This window comes from Arachis ipaensis, chromosome B4, assembly GCF_059453495.1.
Source record: "Arachis ipaensis isolate K30076 ecotype BB chromosome B4, ASM5945349v1, whole genome shotgun sequence".
Taxonomy (NCBI): domain Eukaryota; kingdom Viridiplantae; phylum Streptophyta; class Magnoliopsida; order Fabales; family Fabaceae; genus Arachis; species Arachis ipaensis.
In genome coordinates, this window is record NC_142439.1 from 90,427,067 (window position 1) to 90,441,711 (window position 14,645).

Sequence of the window (14,645 nt, forward strand, 5' to 3'; positions counted from 1 at the left end):
TGAGAGCGTGCCAATTGGGTTTCTTTAGCTCTAGAAAATTCATTTCGAGTGCAGGGAGGTTAGAATCCAACAGCATCTGCAGTCCTTCTTCAGCCTCTGAATCAGATTTTTGCTCAAGTCCCTCAATTTCAGCCAGAAATTACCTGAAATCACAGAAAAACACACAAACTCATAGTAAAGTCCAGAAATTTGATTTTTATTTAAAAACTAATAAAAATATACTACAAACTAACTAAATCATACTAAAAACTATGTAAAAACAATGCCAAAAAGCGTATAAATTATCCGCTCATCAATGGCCATCTTCGCGGGTCACGCGTACGTGTCAGGTACGTGCACACGTCGCTGTGCACACTTGCTTTCACGCGTATGCGTCAGGTACGCGCACGTGTCGCTGTGAAAATCTCCAGATCACGCGCACGCGTGAGCCAGGCATGCGCGTCGATGCTCACCGGTTATCTCCTTTATTTCTTGTGTTCCTTCCAGTTTTGCAAGCTTCCTCTCCATCTTCTAAGCCATTCCTGCTCTATAAAGCCTGAAAACACTTAACACACATATCAAGGCATCGAATGGTAATAAGAGAGGATTAAAATACACAATTTAAGGCCAAAGAAACATGTTTTCAATCATAGCACAGAATTAGGGAGGAAAATGTAAAACATGCGAATTCAATGAATAAGTGTGAGTTTAGTGGATAAAATCTACTCAATTAAGTACAAAATATACTACGAAATAATGGTGCATCAATAGTCTATACTATGAAAATAAATTAAGTTTTGGTTACCAGCTTCATAATTACCTCAACCCTGTTGTTGTGATCGACCCGCCTCATGTGTTCCTCGGTGTGGACAATCTCTAACCAAATGTCTAGGTGCACCATACTCGTACCATAGTTTCATACCCAACCGGCATGGCTTATTCGGATGGTAGTTCCCACACTTCTGATATTTCATATCAGAGGAGTAAGCTCTTGACCCCTTCCCTTCACCATTTCTCTTGAAGTTTTGCCCCCTTGGTCCAAGGTAATCGTCACATTCCCTATTAGTATTTTCGTCACGAGTGTCCCTTGACGAGGCTACCGTCTGTGCATATTCCTCAACAACTCTCACCTTATTCACCAGATCGGAGAAAATCTAAATCTCCAAAGGAGCCACAGTAGTCATGATGTTATCCCTCAAGCCCCTTTGATACTTGATGCACTTCCAACTTTCATAGGTCTCCAAGGCCCCCTGACACACTCTAGAGAACATACAGAGCTCCTCAAATCAGCTATTATATTCCGCCACAGATAAGGAACCTTGCTTCAGCTGCATAAGTTCTATCTCCTTTGCTTTCCTAGCAGATTCAGGAAAGTACTTCTTGTAGAAAGTTGTTTGGAATACATCCCAAGGGATTTCTACATTTGGAAGTCGCATCAACTGGCACTCTCCTTGCCATCAATGCTGAGCCTCTCCCAAAAGCTGATATGCAGCGAACTCCACATACTGGTTGTTCGGAACATGTTGTGCTTGTAACGCACACTCCATGGCCTGGAACTAATTATCCGCTTATGTAGGGTTGGTTGAACCTCTGAAACTTGGTGGATGAACCTTGAGAAAAGTAGCCAAGGTTATCGGAGCACCTCCCATGTTATTACCATTCCCTTCCGCATTATTGTTTCTGTTTCCATCTCCGTTTCCCAGCTGGTTGGCCCAACCTCTGCACAGCTTGCAGAGTCGCCGCAGCATCTGCCTCCATGGTATTCGTAAGATTCGCCATTGCCGCCATGAACTCGGCATGGTTATCGGCCGGTTGCACATTTCTACTCTCTGTTCGTGAACGTGTATGACCTCGTCCGCGAGTGGCCATTAGGATTCCTATCTACCCCAAACAATCGATATCAAGGTGATCAGTCTCAATATCAAAAGCCTAGTGCTTCAATTATCCCAAAAAGGCACTCACAAACAAGCATGCTATGCAATATTGATAGCGAATGATCGTTGTCTTTAAGGAATTTCACAAAGTATTTACGTTGCAAGTATAGCTCCAAACCAACAAACAACTCTCACATCAAATTAAATTTGGTTGTCACAAAGAACAAACCCCTAATAAGAAATAACCAGAGTATTTGGACTCCGGGTCGTTCTCCCTAGGAATTGCAATAAAGTGCCTTGTTATTGGTTATGGGGTATGTTTTGGGGTTTTTGAGATGATGGACAAGAAATATAAATGGCAAAGGAAATAAACTAACAAAAAGGTCTTGGCAAGGTTAGGTGGTCAAGGATCTCTATCCTAATCACTAACCACAACATGAGAATTGGCAAGGATCAATCCCACTAAATTAACCCCTAACTAATAGTAGAGGAAAGTCAAGTGAGCTATATCAATCCAAGTCCATAAGTCCTAGTTCTACACCTAATCAATTGGTGAGATCTAGCGTTAATGGCTCCCAATCGTCAATCACTTGGACATTAATGACTCAAGAGTTCCTAAGTTACCTTCCCAAGCCAAGAACACAAAATTCTACTCTAAGATCCAACCAAGCATTTTATCAAACACTTGGAAGGCATAAAAGGAAAGTGGTGGACGTTTTTGTGTTCCATGTTCTTTGTACTTGTGTGAGATTAACAATATATAATTGTATTGAATCCTCATTGTGGCTCTATGTGTGGACACAACTCCGTTCAACTAACCAACAAGTGCACTGGGTCGTCCAAGTAATACCTTACGTGAGTAAGGGTAGAATCCCACGGAGATTGTTGGTATGAAGCAAGCTATGGTCACCTTGCAAATCTCAGTCAGGCGGATTTAAACATGATACTTTATTAGATTAAAATAAACAATAAAAGGGATAGAGATACTTATGTAGATTCATTGGCAGGAATTTCAGATAAGCGAATGGAGATGCTTTTCGTTCCTCTGAACCTCTGCTTTCCTGCTATCTTCATCCAATCAGTCTTACTCCTTTCCATGGCTGGCTGTATGCAAGGGCATCACCGTTGTCAGTGGCTACATCCCCTCCTCTCAGTGAATTATATGCTCACGCACCCTGTCACGGCACGGCTATTCATCTGTCGGTTCTCGATCATGCTGGAATAGGATTCACCCTCCTTTTGCGTCTGTCACTAACGCCCAACAATCGCGAGTTTGAAGCTCGTCACAATCATTCAATCATTGAATCCTACTCAGAATACCACAGACAAGGTTTAGACCTTCCGGATTCTCTTGAATGCCGCCATCATTCTAGCGTACGCCACGAAGATTCTGGTTAGGAGATCTAAGAGATATTCATTCTAGCTTAATTCATGTAGAACAGAAGTGTTTGTCAGGCACGCGTTCATAAGGGAGAAGGATGATGAGTGTCACACATAATCATCACCTTCATCACGTTCTTGGGTGCGAATGGATATCTTAGAAGCGAAATAAGAAGAATTGAATAGAAAACAGTAGTACTTTGCATTAATCTTTGAGGAACAGCAGAGCTCCACACCTTAATCTATGGAGTGTAGAAACTCTACCGTTGAAAATACATAAGTGAAGGTCCAGGCATGGCCGAGATGGCCAGCCCCCTAAACGAGATCACAGGATCAAAATACAATCCAGGATGCCTAATACAATAGTAAGAGGTCCTATTTATAATAAACTAGCTACTAGGGTTTACATAAGTAAGTAATTGATGCATAAATCCACTTCCGGGGCCCACTTGGTGTGTGCTTGGGCTGGGCTTTAAGTGTTGCACGTGCAGAGGTCCTCCTTGGAGTTGAACGCCAGTTTTAGTGCCAGTTTGGGCGTTCAACTCTGGTTTTGGCTCCTTTTCTGGCGCTGGACGCCAGATTTGGGTAGAAAGCTGCCGTTGAACGCCAGTTTACGTCATCTATTTTTGGCCAAAGTATGGACTATTATATATTGCTGGAAAGCCCTGGATGTCTGCTTTCCAACGCAATTGGAAGCGCGCCATTTTGAGTTCTGTAGCTCCAGAAAATCCACTTTGAGTGCAGGGAGGTCAGAATCCAACAGCATCAGCAGTCCTTTTTCAACCTCTGAATCAGATTTTTGCTCAAGTCCCTCAATTTCAGCCAGAAAATACCTGAAATCACAGAAAAACACACAAACTCATAGTAAAGTCCAGAAATGTGAATTTAACATAAAAACTAATGAAAACATCCCTAAAAGTAACTAGATCCTACTAAAAACATACTAAAAGCAATGCCAAAAAGCGTATAAATTATCCGCTCATCACAACACCAAACTTAAATTGTTGCTTGTCCCCAAGCAACTAAAAATCAAATAGGATAAAAAGAAGAGAATATACTATAAATTCCAAACTATCAATGAAACAGAGCTTCAATCATATGAGCGGGACTTATAGCTTTTTGCCTCTTGAATAGTTTTGGCATCTCACTTTATCCATTGAGGTTCAGAATGATTGGCATCTATAGGAACTCAGAGTTCAGATAGTATTATTGATTCTCCTAGTTCAGTATGATGATTCTTGAACACAGCTTCTCCTACACAGAATGATTGGCACTTTGTTTTCCAGTATTACCACCGGATACATAAATGCCACAGACACATAATTGGGTGAACCTTTTCAGATTGTGACTCAGCTTTGCTAGAGTCCCCAATTAGAGGTGTCCAGGGTTCTTAAGCACACTCTTTGTTTTTGCTTTGGACCTTGACTTTAACCGCTCAGTCTCAAGTTTTCACTTGACACCTGCACGCCACAAGCACATGGTTAGGGACAGCTTGGTTTAGCCGCTTAGACCAGGATTTTTATTCCTTTAGGCCCTCCTATCCACTGATGCTCAAAGCCTTGGGATCCTTTTTATTTGCCCTTGCCTTTTGGTTTTAAGGGTTATTGGCTTTTTCTGCTTGCTTTTTCTTTTTCTTTCTATTTTTTTTTTCGCCTATTTTTTTTTTTCTGCAAGCTTTGTTCTTTGCTGCTTTTTCTTGCTTCAAGAATCATTTTTATGATTTTTCAGATTATCTAATAACATGTCTCCTAGTCATCATTCTTTCAAGAGCCAACATATTTAACATTCTTAAACAACAACTTCAAAAGACATATGCACTGTTCAAGCATATATTCAGAAAACAAGAAGCATTGTCACCACATCAATATAATTAAGCTAAGTTCAAGGATAAATTCGAAACTCATGTACTTCTTGTTCTTTTGAATTAAAACATTTTTCATTTAAGAGAGGTGATGGATTCATAGGACATTCATATCTTTAAAACAAAGTTACTAACTACTAATGATCATGTAGTGAAGACACAAACATAGATAGGCACATAACATAGAAAACGAAAAACAGAAGAAAGAAGAACAAGGAATGAATCCACCTTAGTGATGGTGGCGTTTCCTTCTTGAGGAACCAATGATGTCCTTGAGCTCTTCTATGTCTCTTCCTTGTCTTTGTTGCTCCTCCCTCATTGCCTTTTGATCTTCTCTTATTTCATGCAGCATGATGGAGTGCTCTTGATGTTCCACCCTTAGTTGTCCCATATTGGAACTCAATTCTTCTAGGGAGGTGTTGATGTGCTCCCAATAGTTTTGTGGAGGAAAGTGCATTTGAGGCATTTCCGGAATCTCATGGTGATGAGCTTCTTGCGCCTCTTGAGCTCCATGATTGGGCTCTCTTGCTTGCTCCATCTTTTTCTTAGTGATGGGCTTGTCCTCTTTAATGAGGATATCTCCCTCTATGTCAATCCCAGCTGAATTGCATAGGTGGCAAATGAGGTGAGGAAAGGCTAACCTTGCCATGGTGGAGGACTTGTCAGCCACCTTGTAAAGTTCTTGAGGTATAATCTCATGAACTTCCACCTCTTCTCCAATCATGATGCTATGGATCATGATGGCCCGGTCTATAGTAACTTCAGACCGGTTGCTAGTGGGAATGATTGAGCATTGAATAAACTCCAACCATCCTCTAGCTATAGGCTTGAGGTCCAATCTTCTTAGTTGAACCGGCTTGCCTTTGGAGTCAATCTTCCATTGAGCTCCTTCTACACATATGTCCATAAGGACTTGGTCCAACCTTTGATCAAAGTTGACTCTCCTTATGTAGGGGCGTGCGTTCTCTTCCATGTATGGCAAGTTGAACGCCAACCTCACATTTTCCGGACTAAAATCTAAGTATTTCCCCCGAACCATTGTAACATAGTTCTTTGGATCCGGGTTCTTACTTTGATCATGGTTCTTGGTGATCCATGCATTGGCATAGAACTCTTGAACCATTAAGATGCCGATTTGTTGGATGGGATTTGTTAGAACTTCCCAACCTCTTCTTCGAATTTCAGGTCGGATCTCCGGATACTCATTTCTTTTGAGTTTAAAAGGGACCTCAGGGATCACCTTCTTCTTGGCCACAACATCATAGAAGTGGTCTTGATGGGCTTTGGAGATGAATCTCTCCATCTCCCATGACTCGGATGTGGAAGATTTTATCTTCCCTTTCCCTCTTCTAGAGGATTCTCCGGTCTTAGGTGCCATCAATGGTAATGGAAAAACAAAAAAGCTATGCTTTTACCACACCAAACTTAGAATATTGCTCGCCCTCGAGCAATAAACAAAAGAATAGAAGAAGAAGAAGAAGAAATATGGAGAGGGAGAGGGAGATGAGGTTTCGGCCAAGAGGAGTGTAGAGGGGTGTGTTGTGTGAATTTGATGAAGAATGGAGGTCTTTATATAGGGTGGGGAGGTGGGGTATTGGTTCGGCCATATGGGTGGGTTTGGGTGGGAAATTGGTTTTGAATTTTGAAGGTAGGTGGAGTTTATGAGGTAGGTTTATTGGGAAGAGTGGGTGGATGTGAGTGGTGAAGGTTTAGTGGGGAAGAGAGATTGATGTGATTGGTGAGGGGTTTTTAGGGAAGAGTGTTTATGGGGTTGTGTGAAAGAGAATGGTGAGAAGAAGTGAGTGAAGGTAGGTGGGGATCCTGTGGGGTCCACAGATCCTGAGTGGATCCTGTGGGGTCCACAGATCCTGAGTGGATTTTGTGGGGTCCAAAGATCCTGAGGTGTTCAAGGATTTACATCCCTGCACCCATTAGGCATGTAAAAATGCCTTTGTATCCAACTCTGGGCGTTCAGCGCCAGGTTGGTGGCCATTTTGGGCGTTCAACGCCCATCTGTGTGCCATTTCTGGCGTTCAGCGCCCAGAAGCTGCCCATTTTGGGCGTTCAGCGCCAGAACCATGCTCTGTTCTGGGGTGTGATTTTTCTTCTGCTGTTTTTGATTCCGTTTTCAATTTTTCTATTTATTTTGTGACTCCACATGATCATGAACCTAAGAAAACATGAAAAATAAGAATTAGATAAACATTGGGTTGCCTCCCAACAAGCGCTTCTTTAATGTCAATAGCTTGACAGTGGGCTCTCATGGAGCCTCACAGATGTGCAGAGCTTTGTTGAGACTTTCCAACACCAAACTTAGAGTTTGGATATGGAATTCAACACCAAACTTAGAGTTTGGTTGTGGCCTCCCAACACCAAACTTAGAGTTTGACTGTGGGGGCTCTGGTTGACTCTGCTTGGAGAGAAGCTTTTCCTGCTTCCTCCTCATGGTTGCAGAGGGAGATCCTTGAGTTTTGAATACAAGGGAGTTCTCGTTCCATTGAAGGACTATTTCACCTCTGTCAACATCAATCACAGCTCTTGCTGTGGCCAGGAAAGGTCTTCCTAGGATGATGGATTCATCCTCTTCCTTTCCAGTATCCAGGACTATGAAATCAGTAGGTATGTAAAGGCCCTCAACCTTTACTAATACATCTTCTACTTGTCCATAAGCCTATTTTCTTGAGCTGTCTGCCATCTCTAGTGAGATTTTAGCAGCTTGCACCCCATAGATTCCCAGTTTCTCTATTACAGAGAGGGGCATGAGGTTTATTCCTGAACCAAGGTCACACAGAGCCTTAAAGATCATGGTGCCTATGGTACAGGGTATTATGAACTTTCCAGGATCCTGTCTCTTCTGAGGCAATGTCAGTTGATCCAGATCACTTAGTTCATTGATGAACAAGGGAGGTTCAACTTCCCAAGCATCAATGCCAAACAATTTGGCATTCAGCTTCATGATTGCACCAAGAAACTTGGCAGTTTGCTCTTCAGTGACATCCTCATTCTCTTCAGAAGAGGAATACTCATCAGAGCTCATGAAGGGCATAAGGAGGTTCAATGGAAGCTCTATGGTCTCTAGATGAGCCTCAGAGTCCTTTGATTCCCCAGAGGGAAGCTCCTTATTGATCACTGGACGTCCCAGGAGGTCTTCCTCCTTGGGATTCACGTCCTCTCCTTTCCTTACAGGTTCGGCCATGGCGCTTATGTCAATGGCCTTGCACTCTCCTTTTGGGTTCTCTTCTGTATTGCTTGGGAGAGTACTAGGAGGGATTTCAGTGATCCTTTTACTCAGCTGGCCCACTTGTGCTTCCAGATTTCTAATGGAAGACCTTGTTTCATTCATGAAACTTACAGTGGCCTTAGATAGATCAGAGACTAGATTTGCTAAATTAGAAGCATTTTGTTCAGAGTTCTCTGTCTGTTGCTGAGTTGGTGATGGAAAAGGCTTGCTGTTGCTAAACCTGTTTCTTCCACCATTGTTAAAGCCTTGTTGGGGCTTTTGATCCTTCCATGAGAAATTTGGATGATTTCTCCATGTTGAGTTATAGGTGTTTCCATAAGGTTCACCTAAGTAATTTACCTCTGCTATTGCAGGGTTCTCAGGATCATAGGTTTCTTCTTCAGAAGATGCCTCTTGAGTACTGTTGGATGCAGCTTGCATTCCATGCAGACTCTGAGAGATCATATTGACTTGCTGAGTCAATATTTTATTCTGAGCCAATATGGCATTCAGAGTATCAACCTCAAGAACTCCCTTCTTTATAGGCGTCCCATTGCTCACAGGATTCCTTTCAGAAGTGTACATGAACTGGTTATTAGCAACCATGTCAATGAGTTCTTGAGCTTCTGCAGGCGTTTTCTTTAGGTGAATGGATCCACCTGCAGAGGTGTCCAGTGACATCTTTGATAGCTCAGATAAACCATCATAGAATATATCCAGGATGGTCCATTCTGAAAGCGTGTCAGAAGGACACTTTTTGGTCAACTGTTTGTATCTTTCCCAAGCTTCATAGAGGGATTCACCTTCTTTCTGTCTGAAGGTTTGAACATCAGCTCTAAGCTTGCTCAGCTTTTGAGGAGGAAAGTACTTGGCTAAGAAAGCCGTGACCAGCTTATCCCAAGAGTTCAGGCTGTCTTTAGGTTGAGAATCCAACCATAATCTAGCTCTGTCTCTTACAGCAAAAGGGAAAAGCATGAGCCTGTAGACTTCAGGATCTATTCCATTAGTCTTAACAGTATCACATATCTGCAAGAATTCAGTTAAGAACTGAAAAGGATCTTCAGATGGAAGTCCATGAAACTTGCAGTTCTGCTGCATCAGAGAAACTAATTGAGGTTTCAGCTCAAAGTTGTTTGCTCCAATGGCAGGAATGGAGATGCTTCTTCCATGTAAATTGGAATTAGGTGCAGTAAAGTCACCAAGCATCATCCTTTCATTATTATTATTTTCGGCTGCCATCTCCTTTTCTTGTTCGAAAATTTTTGAAAGGTTATCTCTGGATTGTTGTATTTTAGCTTCTCTTAATTTTCTCTTCAGAGTCCTTTCAGGTTCTGGATCTGCTTCCACAAGAATGTTCTTATCCTTGCTCCTGCTCATATGACAAGGAAGAATGGCCAGAAAAATGATAATAATAATAGAGATCCTCTATACCACAGTATAGGGATCCCTTTGTGAGTGGAAGAGAAGGGGGAGACAAAGAATGTGATGTAAAGGAAGAAATGCAACTGTACGAATGGAAGAGATGTGAGATGAGATGTTAGGATATGAATGAATAAATAGAATAGAATGAGAGAGAAGGAGGGAATTTTCGAAAATTATTTTTGAAAAGGAGTTAGTGATTTTTGAAAATTGGTTTTTGAAAATTTGTTAGTATTTTTCGAAAATTTTTTTTTTGAAATAAAAATAAAAATAAAAATAATTAGTTAATTAAAAAGAAATTTTTGAAAAAGGGGGAGATATTTTCGAAAATTAGAGAGAGAGAGTTAGTTAGGTAGTTTTGAAAAAGTTAAGAAACAAACAAAAAGTTAGTTAGTTAGTTGAAACAAATTTTGAAAAGATAAGAAGTTAGGAAGTTAGAAAAGATATTTTGAAAAGATATTTTTGAACAAGATAAGATAAGAAGATATTTTGAAAAGATATGATAGGAATTAGTTTTGAAAAAGATTTGATTTTTAAAATCACAATCAATGACTTGATTCATAAGAAATCACAAGATATGATTCTAGAACTTAAAGTTTGAATCTTTCTTAACAAGCAAGTAACAAACTTCAAATTTTTGAATCAAAACATTAATTGTTTATGTTATTTTCGAAAATTTGGTGTAAAAATAAGAAAAAGATTTTTGAAAAATATTTTTGGAATTTTCGAAAATAACTAATAATTTTGAAAAAGATTTGATTTTTGAAAAAGATTTTGAAAAAGATAAGATTTTCAAATTTGAAAATTTGATTTGACTCATTGGCAACAACTTGATTTTAAAAATTTTTGAAAAAGTCAATCCAAATTTTCGAATTTGATGAGAGAAAAAGGGAAAGATAATTTTTTTTATTTTTTGAATTTTTATGAAAACATGAAAATTATGCAATGCATGAAATTTTTAGATCAAAACAATGAATGCATGCAAGAATGCTATGAATGTCAAGATGAACACCAAGAACACTATGAATGTCATGATGAACATCAAGAACATAATTTTGAAAAAATTTTAATGCAAAGAAATCATGCAAGACACCAAACTTAGAATTCTTTAATGCTTATGCACTAAGAATTCAAGAATGCATATGATAAACATGAAAAGACACAAAACAAAAAATCATCAAGATCAAACAAGAAGACTTACCAAGAACAACTTGAAGATCATGAAGAACACTATGAATGCATGATATTTTCGAAAAAAATGCAAGATGCATATGCAATTGACACCAAACTTATGATATGACTCAAGACTCAAACAAGAAACACAAAATATTTTTGATTTTTATTATTTTCTAATTTTTTTGGATTTTTTTCGAAAATAGTATGAAAAAGAAAAAATAAGGATTCCAAAATTTTTAATATGAATTCCAGGAATCTTGCCATGTTAGTTAAAGCTTCAGTCCAGGAATTAGACATGGCTCACTAGCCAGCCAAGCTTTCAATGAAAGCACCAGTCCAAAACACTAGACATGGCCAATGGCCAGCCAAGCTGTGATATATGGAATTACATGCATTGAAGTGATTAGTTGAAGCCTCAGTCCAAAAGAATTTAGACATGGCTTTAAAGCCAGCCAGGCTTCAACATGCTTCATGAAACACTAGAATTCATTCTTAAAAATTCTGAAGCCATAGAATAATTTATTTTTGAAAACATTTTTATTTTTTTCGAAAACAAGAGAGATTTTTTTTTGAAAATATTTTTGAAAAATTTTTTTGAAAAGAAAACGAAAAGAAAATTACCTAATCTGAGCAACAAGATGAGCCGTCAGTTGTCCAAACTCAAACAATCCCCGGCAACGGCGCCAAAAACTTGGTGCTGTTGCCGGATCAAAAGGGAATCTGACACTGATGTTACCGGACCAAAAGCTTGCCGAGAACTCAAACAATCCCCGGCAACGGCGCCAAAAACTTGGTGGACGTTTTTGTGTTCCATGTTCTTTGTACTTGTGTGAGATTAACAATATATAATTGTATTGAATCCTCATTGTGACTCTATGTGTGGACACAACTCCGTTCAACTAACCAGCAAGTGCACTGGGTCGTCCAAGTAATACCTTACGTGAGTAAGGGTCGAATCCCACGGAGATTGTTGGTATGAAGCAAGCTATGGTCACCTTGCAAATCTCAGTCAGGCGGATTTAAACATGATACTTTATTAGATTAAAATAAACAATAAAAGGGATAGAGATACTTATGTAGATTCATTGGCAGGAATTTCAGATAAGCGAATGGAGATGCTTTTCGTTCCTCTGAACCTCTGCTTTCCTGCTATCTTCATCCAATCAGTCTTACTCCTTTCCATGGCTGGCTGTATGCAAGGGCATCACCGTTGTCAGTGGCTACATCCCCTCCTCTCAGTGAATTATATGCTCACGCACCCTGTCACGGCACGGCTATTCATCTGTCGGTTCTCGATCATGCTGGAATAGGATTCACCCTCCTTTTGCGTCTGTCACTAACGCCCAACAATCGCGAGTTTGAAGCTCGTCACAGTCATTCAATCATTGAATCCTACTCAGAATACCACAGACAAGGTTTAGACCTTCCGGATTCTCTTGAATGCCGCCATCATTCTAGCGTACGCCACGAAGATTCTGGTTAGGAGGTCTAAGAGATATTCATTCTAGCTTAATTCATGTAGAACAGAAGTGTTTGTCAGGCACGCGTTCATAAGGGAGAAGGATGATGAGCGTCACACATAATCATCACCTTCATCACTTTCTTGGGTGCGAATGGATATCTTAGAAGCGAAATAAGAAGAATTGAATAGAAAACAGTAGTACTTTGCATTAATCTTTGAGGAACAGCAGAGCTCCACACCTTAATCTATGGAGTGTAGAAACTCTACCGTTGAAAATACATAAGTGAAGGTCCAGGCATGGCCGAGATGGCCAGCCCCCTAAACGAGATCACAGGATCAAAATACAATCCAGGATGCCTAATACAATAGTAAGAGGTCCTATTTATAATAAACTAGCTACTAGGGTTTACATAAGTAAGTAATTGATGCATAAATCCACTTCCAGGGCCCACTTGGTGTGTGCTTGGGCTGGGCTTTAAGTGTTGCACGTGCAGAGGTCCTCCTTGGAGTTGAACGCCAGTTTTAGTGCCAGTTTGGGCGTTCAACTCTGGTTTTGGCTCCTTTTCTGGCGCTGGACGCCAGATTTGGGTAGAAAGCTGGCGTTGAACGCCAGTTTACGTCGTCTATTTTTGGCCAAAGTATGGACTATTATATATTGCTGGAAAGCCCTGGATGTCTACTTTCCAACGCAATTGGAAGCGCGCCATTTTGAGTTCTGTAGCTCCAGAAAATCCACTTTGAGTGCAGGGAGGTCAGAATCCAACAGCATCAGTAGTCCTTTTTCAACCTCTGAATCAGATTTTTGCTCAAGTCCCTCAATTTCAGCCAGAAAATACCTGAAATTACAGAAAAACACACAAACTCATAGTAAAGTCCAGAAATGTGAATTTAACATAAAAACTAATGAAAACATCCCTAAAAGTAACTAGATCCTACTAAAAACATACTAAAAGCAATGCCAAAAAGCGTATAAATTATCCGCTCATCAGAAAGCATAGTAAAATTGCAAGGAATATAAATCTACACTACTCAATTGCAAGGAATTAAACAACAATAAATCAAATCAATGATAAAAGAACATGAATCATAAATTGTATTAAAAGAAAATAGAAGAAGAAATATTGCATCAACAACAAAGTAAGAAACTACAAGAATAAAATATAAAATTAGAGAGAGGAAAAGTAGAGGAACAAGAAATTGTAAAGGAAATGTAAATCAAAGCATGAATTAAACCTAGATCTAAGAAATTCTAATCCTAATTCTAGAGAGAAGAGGGAGCTTCTCTCTCTAGAAACTACTCTACATGATGCAAAAACTTCAAACAATTGCTCCCCCTTTGCCCAAGCTTGAATTTTGCATGAAATAGCATTAGAAATGAGTTGGGTTGGGCCCACAGTGCTTCAGAAATCGCTGGGGGCGAATTCACTTTAGTGGGCCACGGCAGCATCGGTGCGCACGCGTACATGGCGCGTGCGCGCCCCTGAACGCAAAGTAACATATGGAAAATTTTATATCATTTTAAAGCCCCGGATGTTAGCTTTCCAACGCAACTGGAACCGCCTCATTTGGACCTCTGTAGCTCAAGTTATGGTGGTTTGAGTGCGAAGAGATCAGGCTTGACAGCTTTACGGTTCCTTCATTTCTTCATGAGTTCTCCCACTTGCATGCTTTTCTCCTCACTTCTTCCATTCAATACTTGCCTTATGGACCTGAAATCACTCGACAAATATATCAAGGCATCGAATGGAATTAAAGTGAATTAAAATCACTAATTTTAGGGCCTAAAAAGCATGTTTTCACATTTAAGCAAAATTCAAGGGAGAATTACGAAACCATGCTATTTCATTGAATAAATGTGAGAAAAGGTGATAAAATCCCCCAAAATAAGCACAAGATAAATCACAAAATCGGGGTTTATCAAATCTCCCCACACTTAAACTAAGCATGTCCTCATGCTAAAATCAAGAAGAAGCAAAGGGACATCAACATTTATTCAATGCAAACTAACTACATGCAACCTATCTATATGCAATCTATCTACATGAATGCATCCACTTAGTCAAAATAAATCAATTTTCAAGAATACATATACAAACATAAGGGCTAAGACAATAGCAATCACTCAACCCACAATTGAATTGAATTATTAAAAAGATTTTACAAACTTGCAAGAAAAGCGATGATCATGGGTGGAAACATGTAATTGAGCAATCGAACCCTCACCGGATGTGTATCCTCTCTAGTCGCTCAAGTGTATGGGGTTGATTCACTCAA

At 39.8% G+C, this 14,645-nt stretch overlaps 1 non-coding gene across 1 annotated transcript; it reads left to right on the forward strand.

Annotated features, from left to right (window-relative positions):
* The first annotated feature begins 9,049 nt into the window (after positions 1-9,049).
* Positions 9,050-9,157, forward strand: LOC148568327 (small nucleolar RNA R71). The gene has a single exon (XR_015881914.1). It is a non-coding gene; the product is annotated as a small nucleolar RNA R71 (small nucleolar RNA).
* The last annotated feature ends 5,488 nt before the right edge of the window (positions 9,158-14,645 follow it).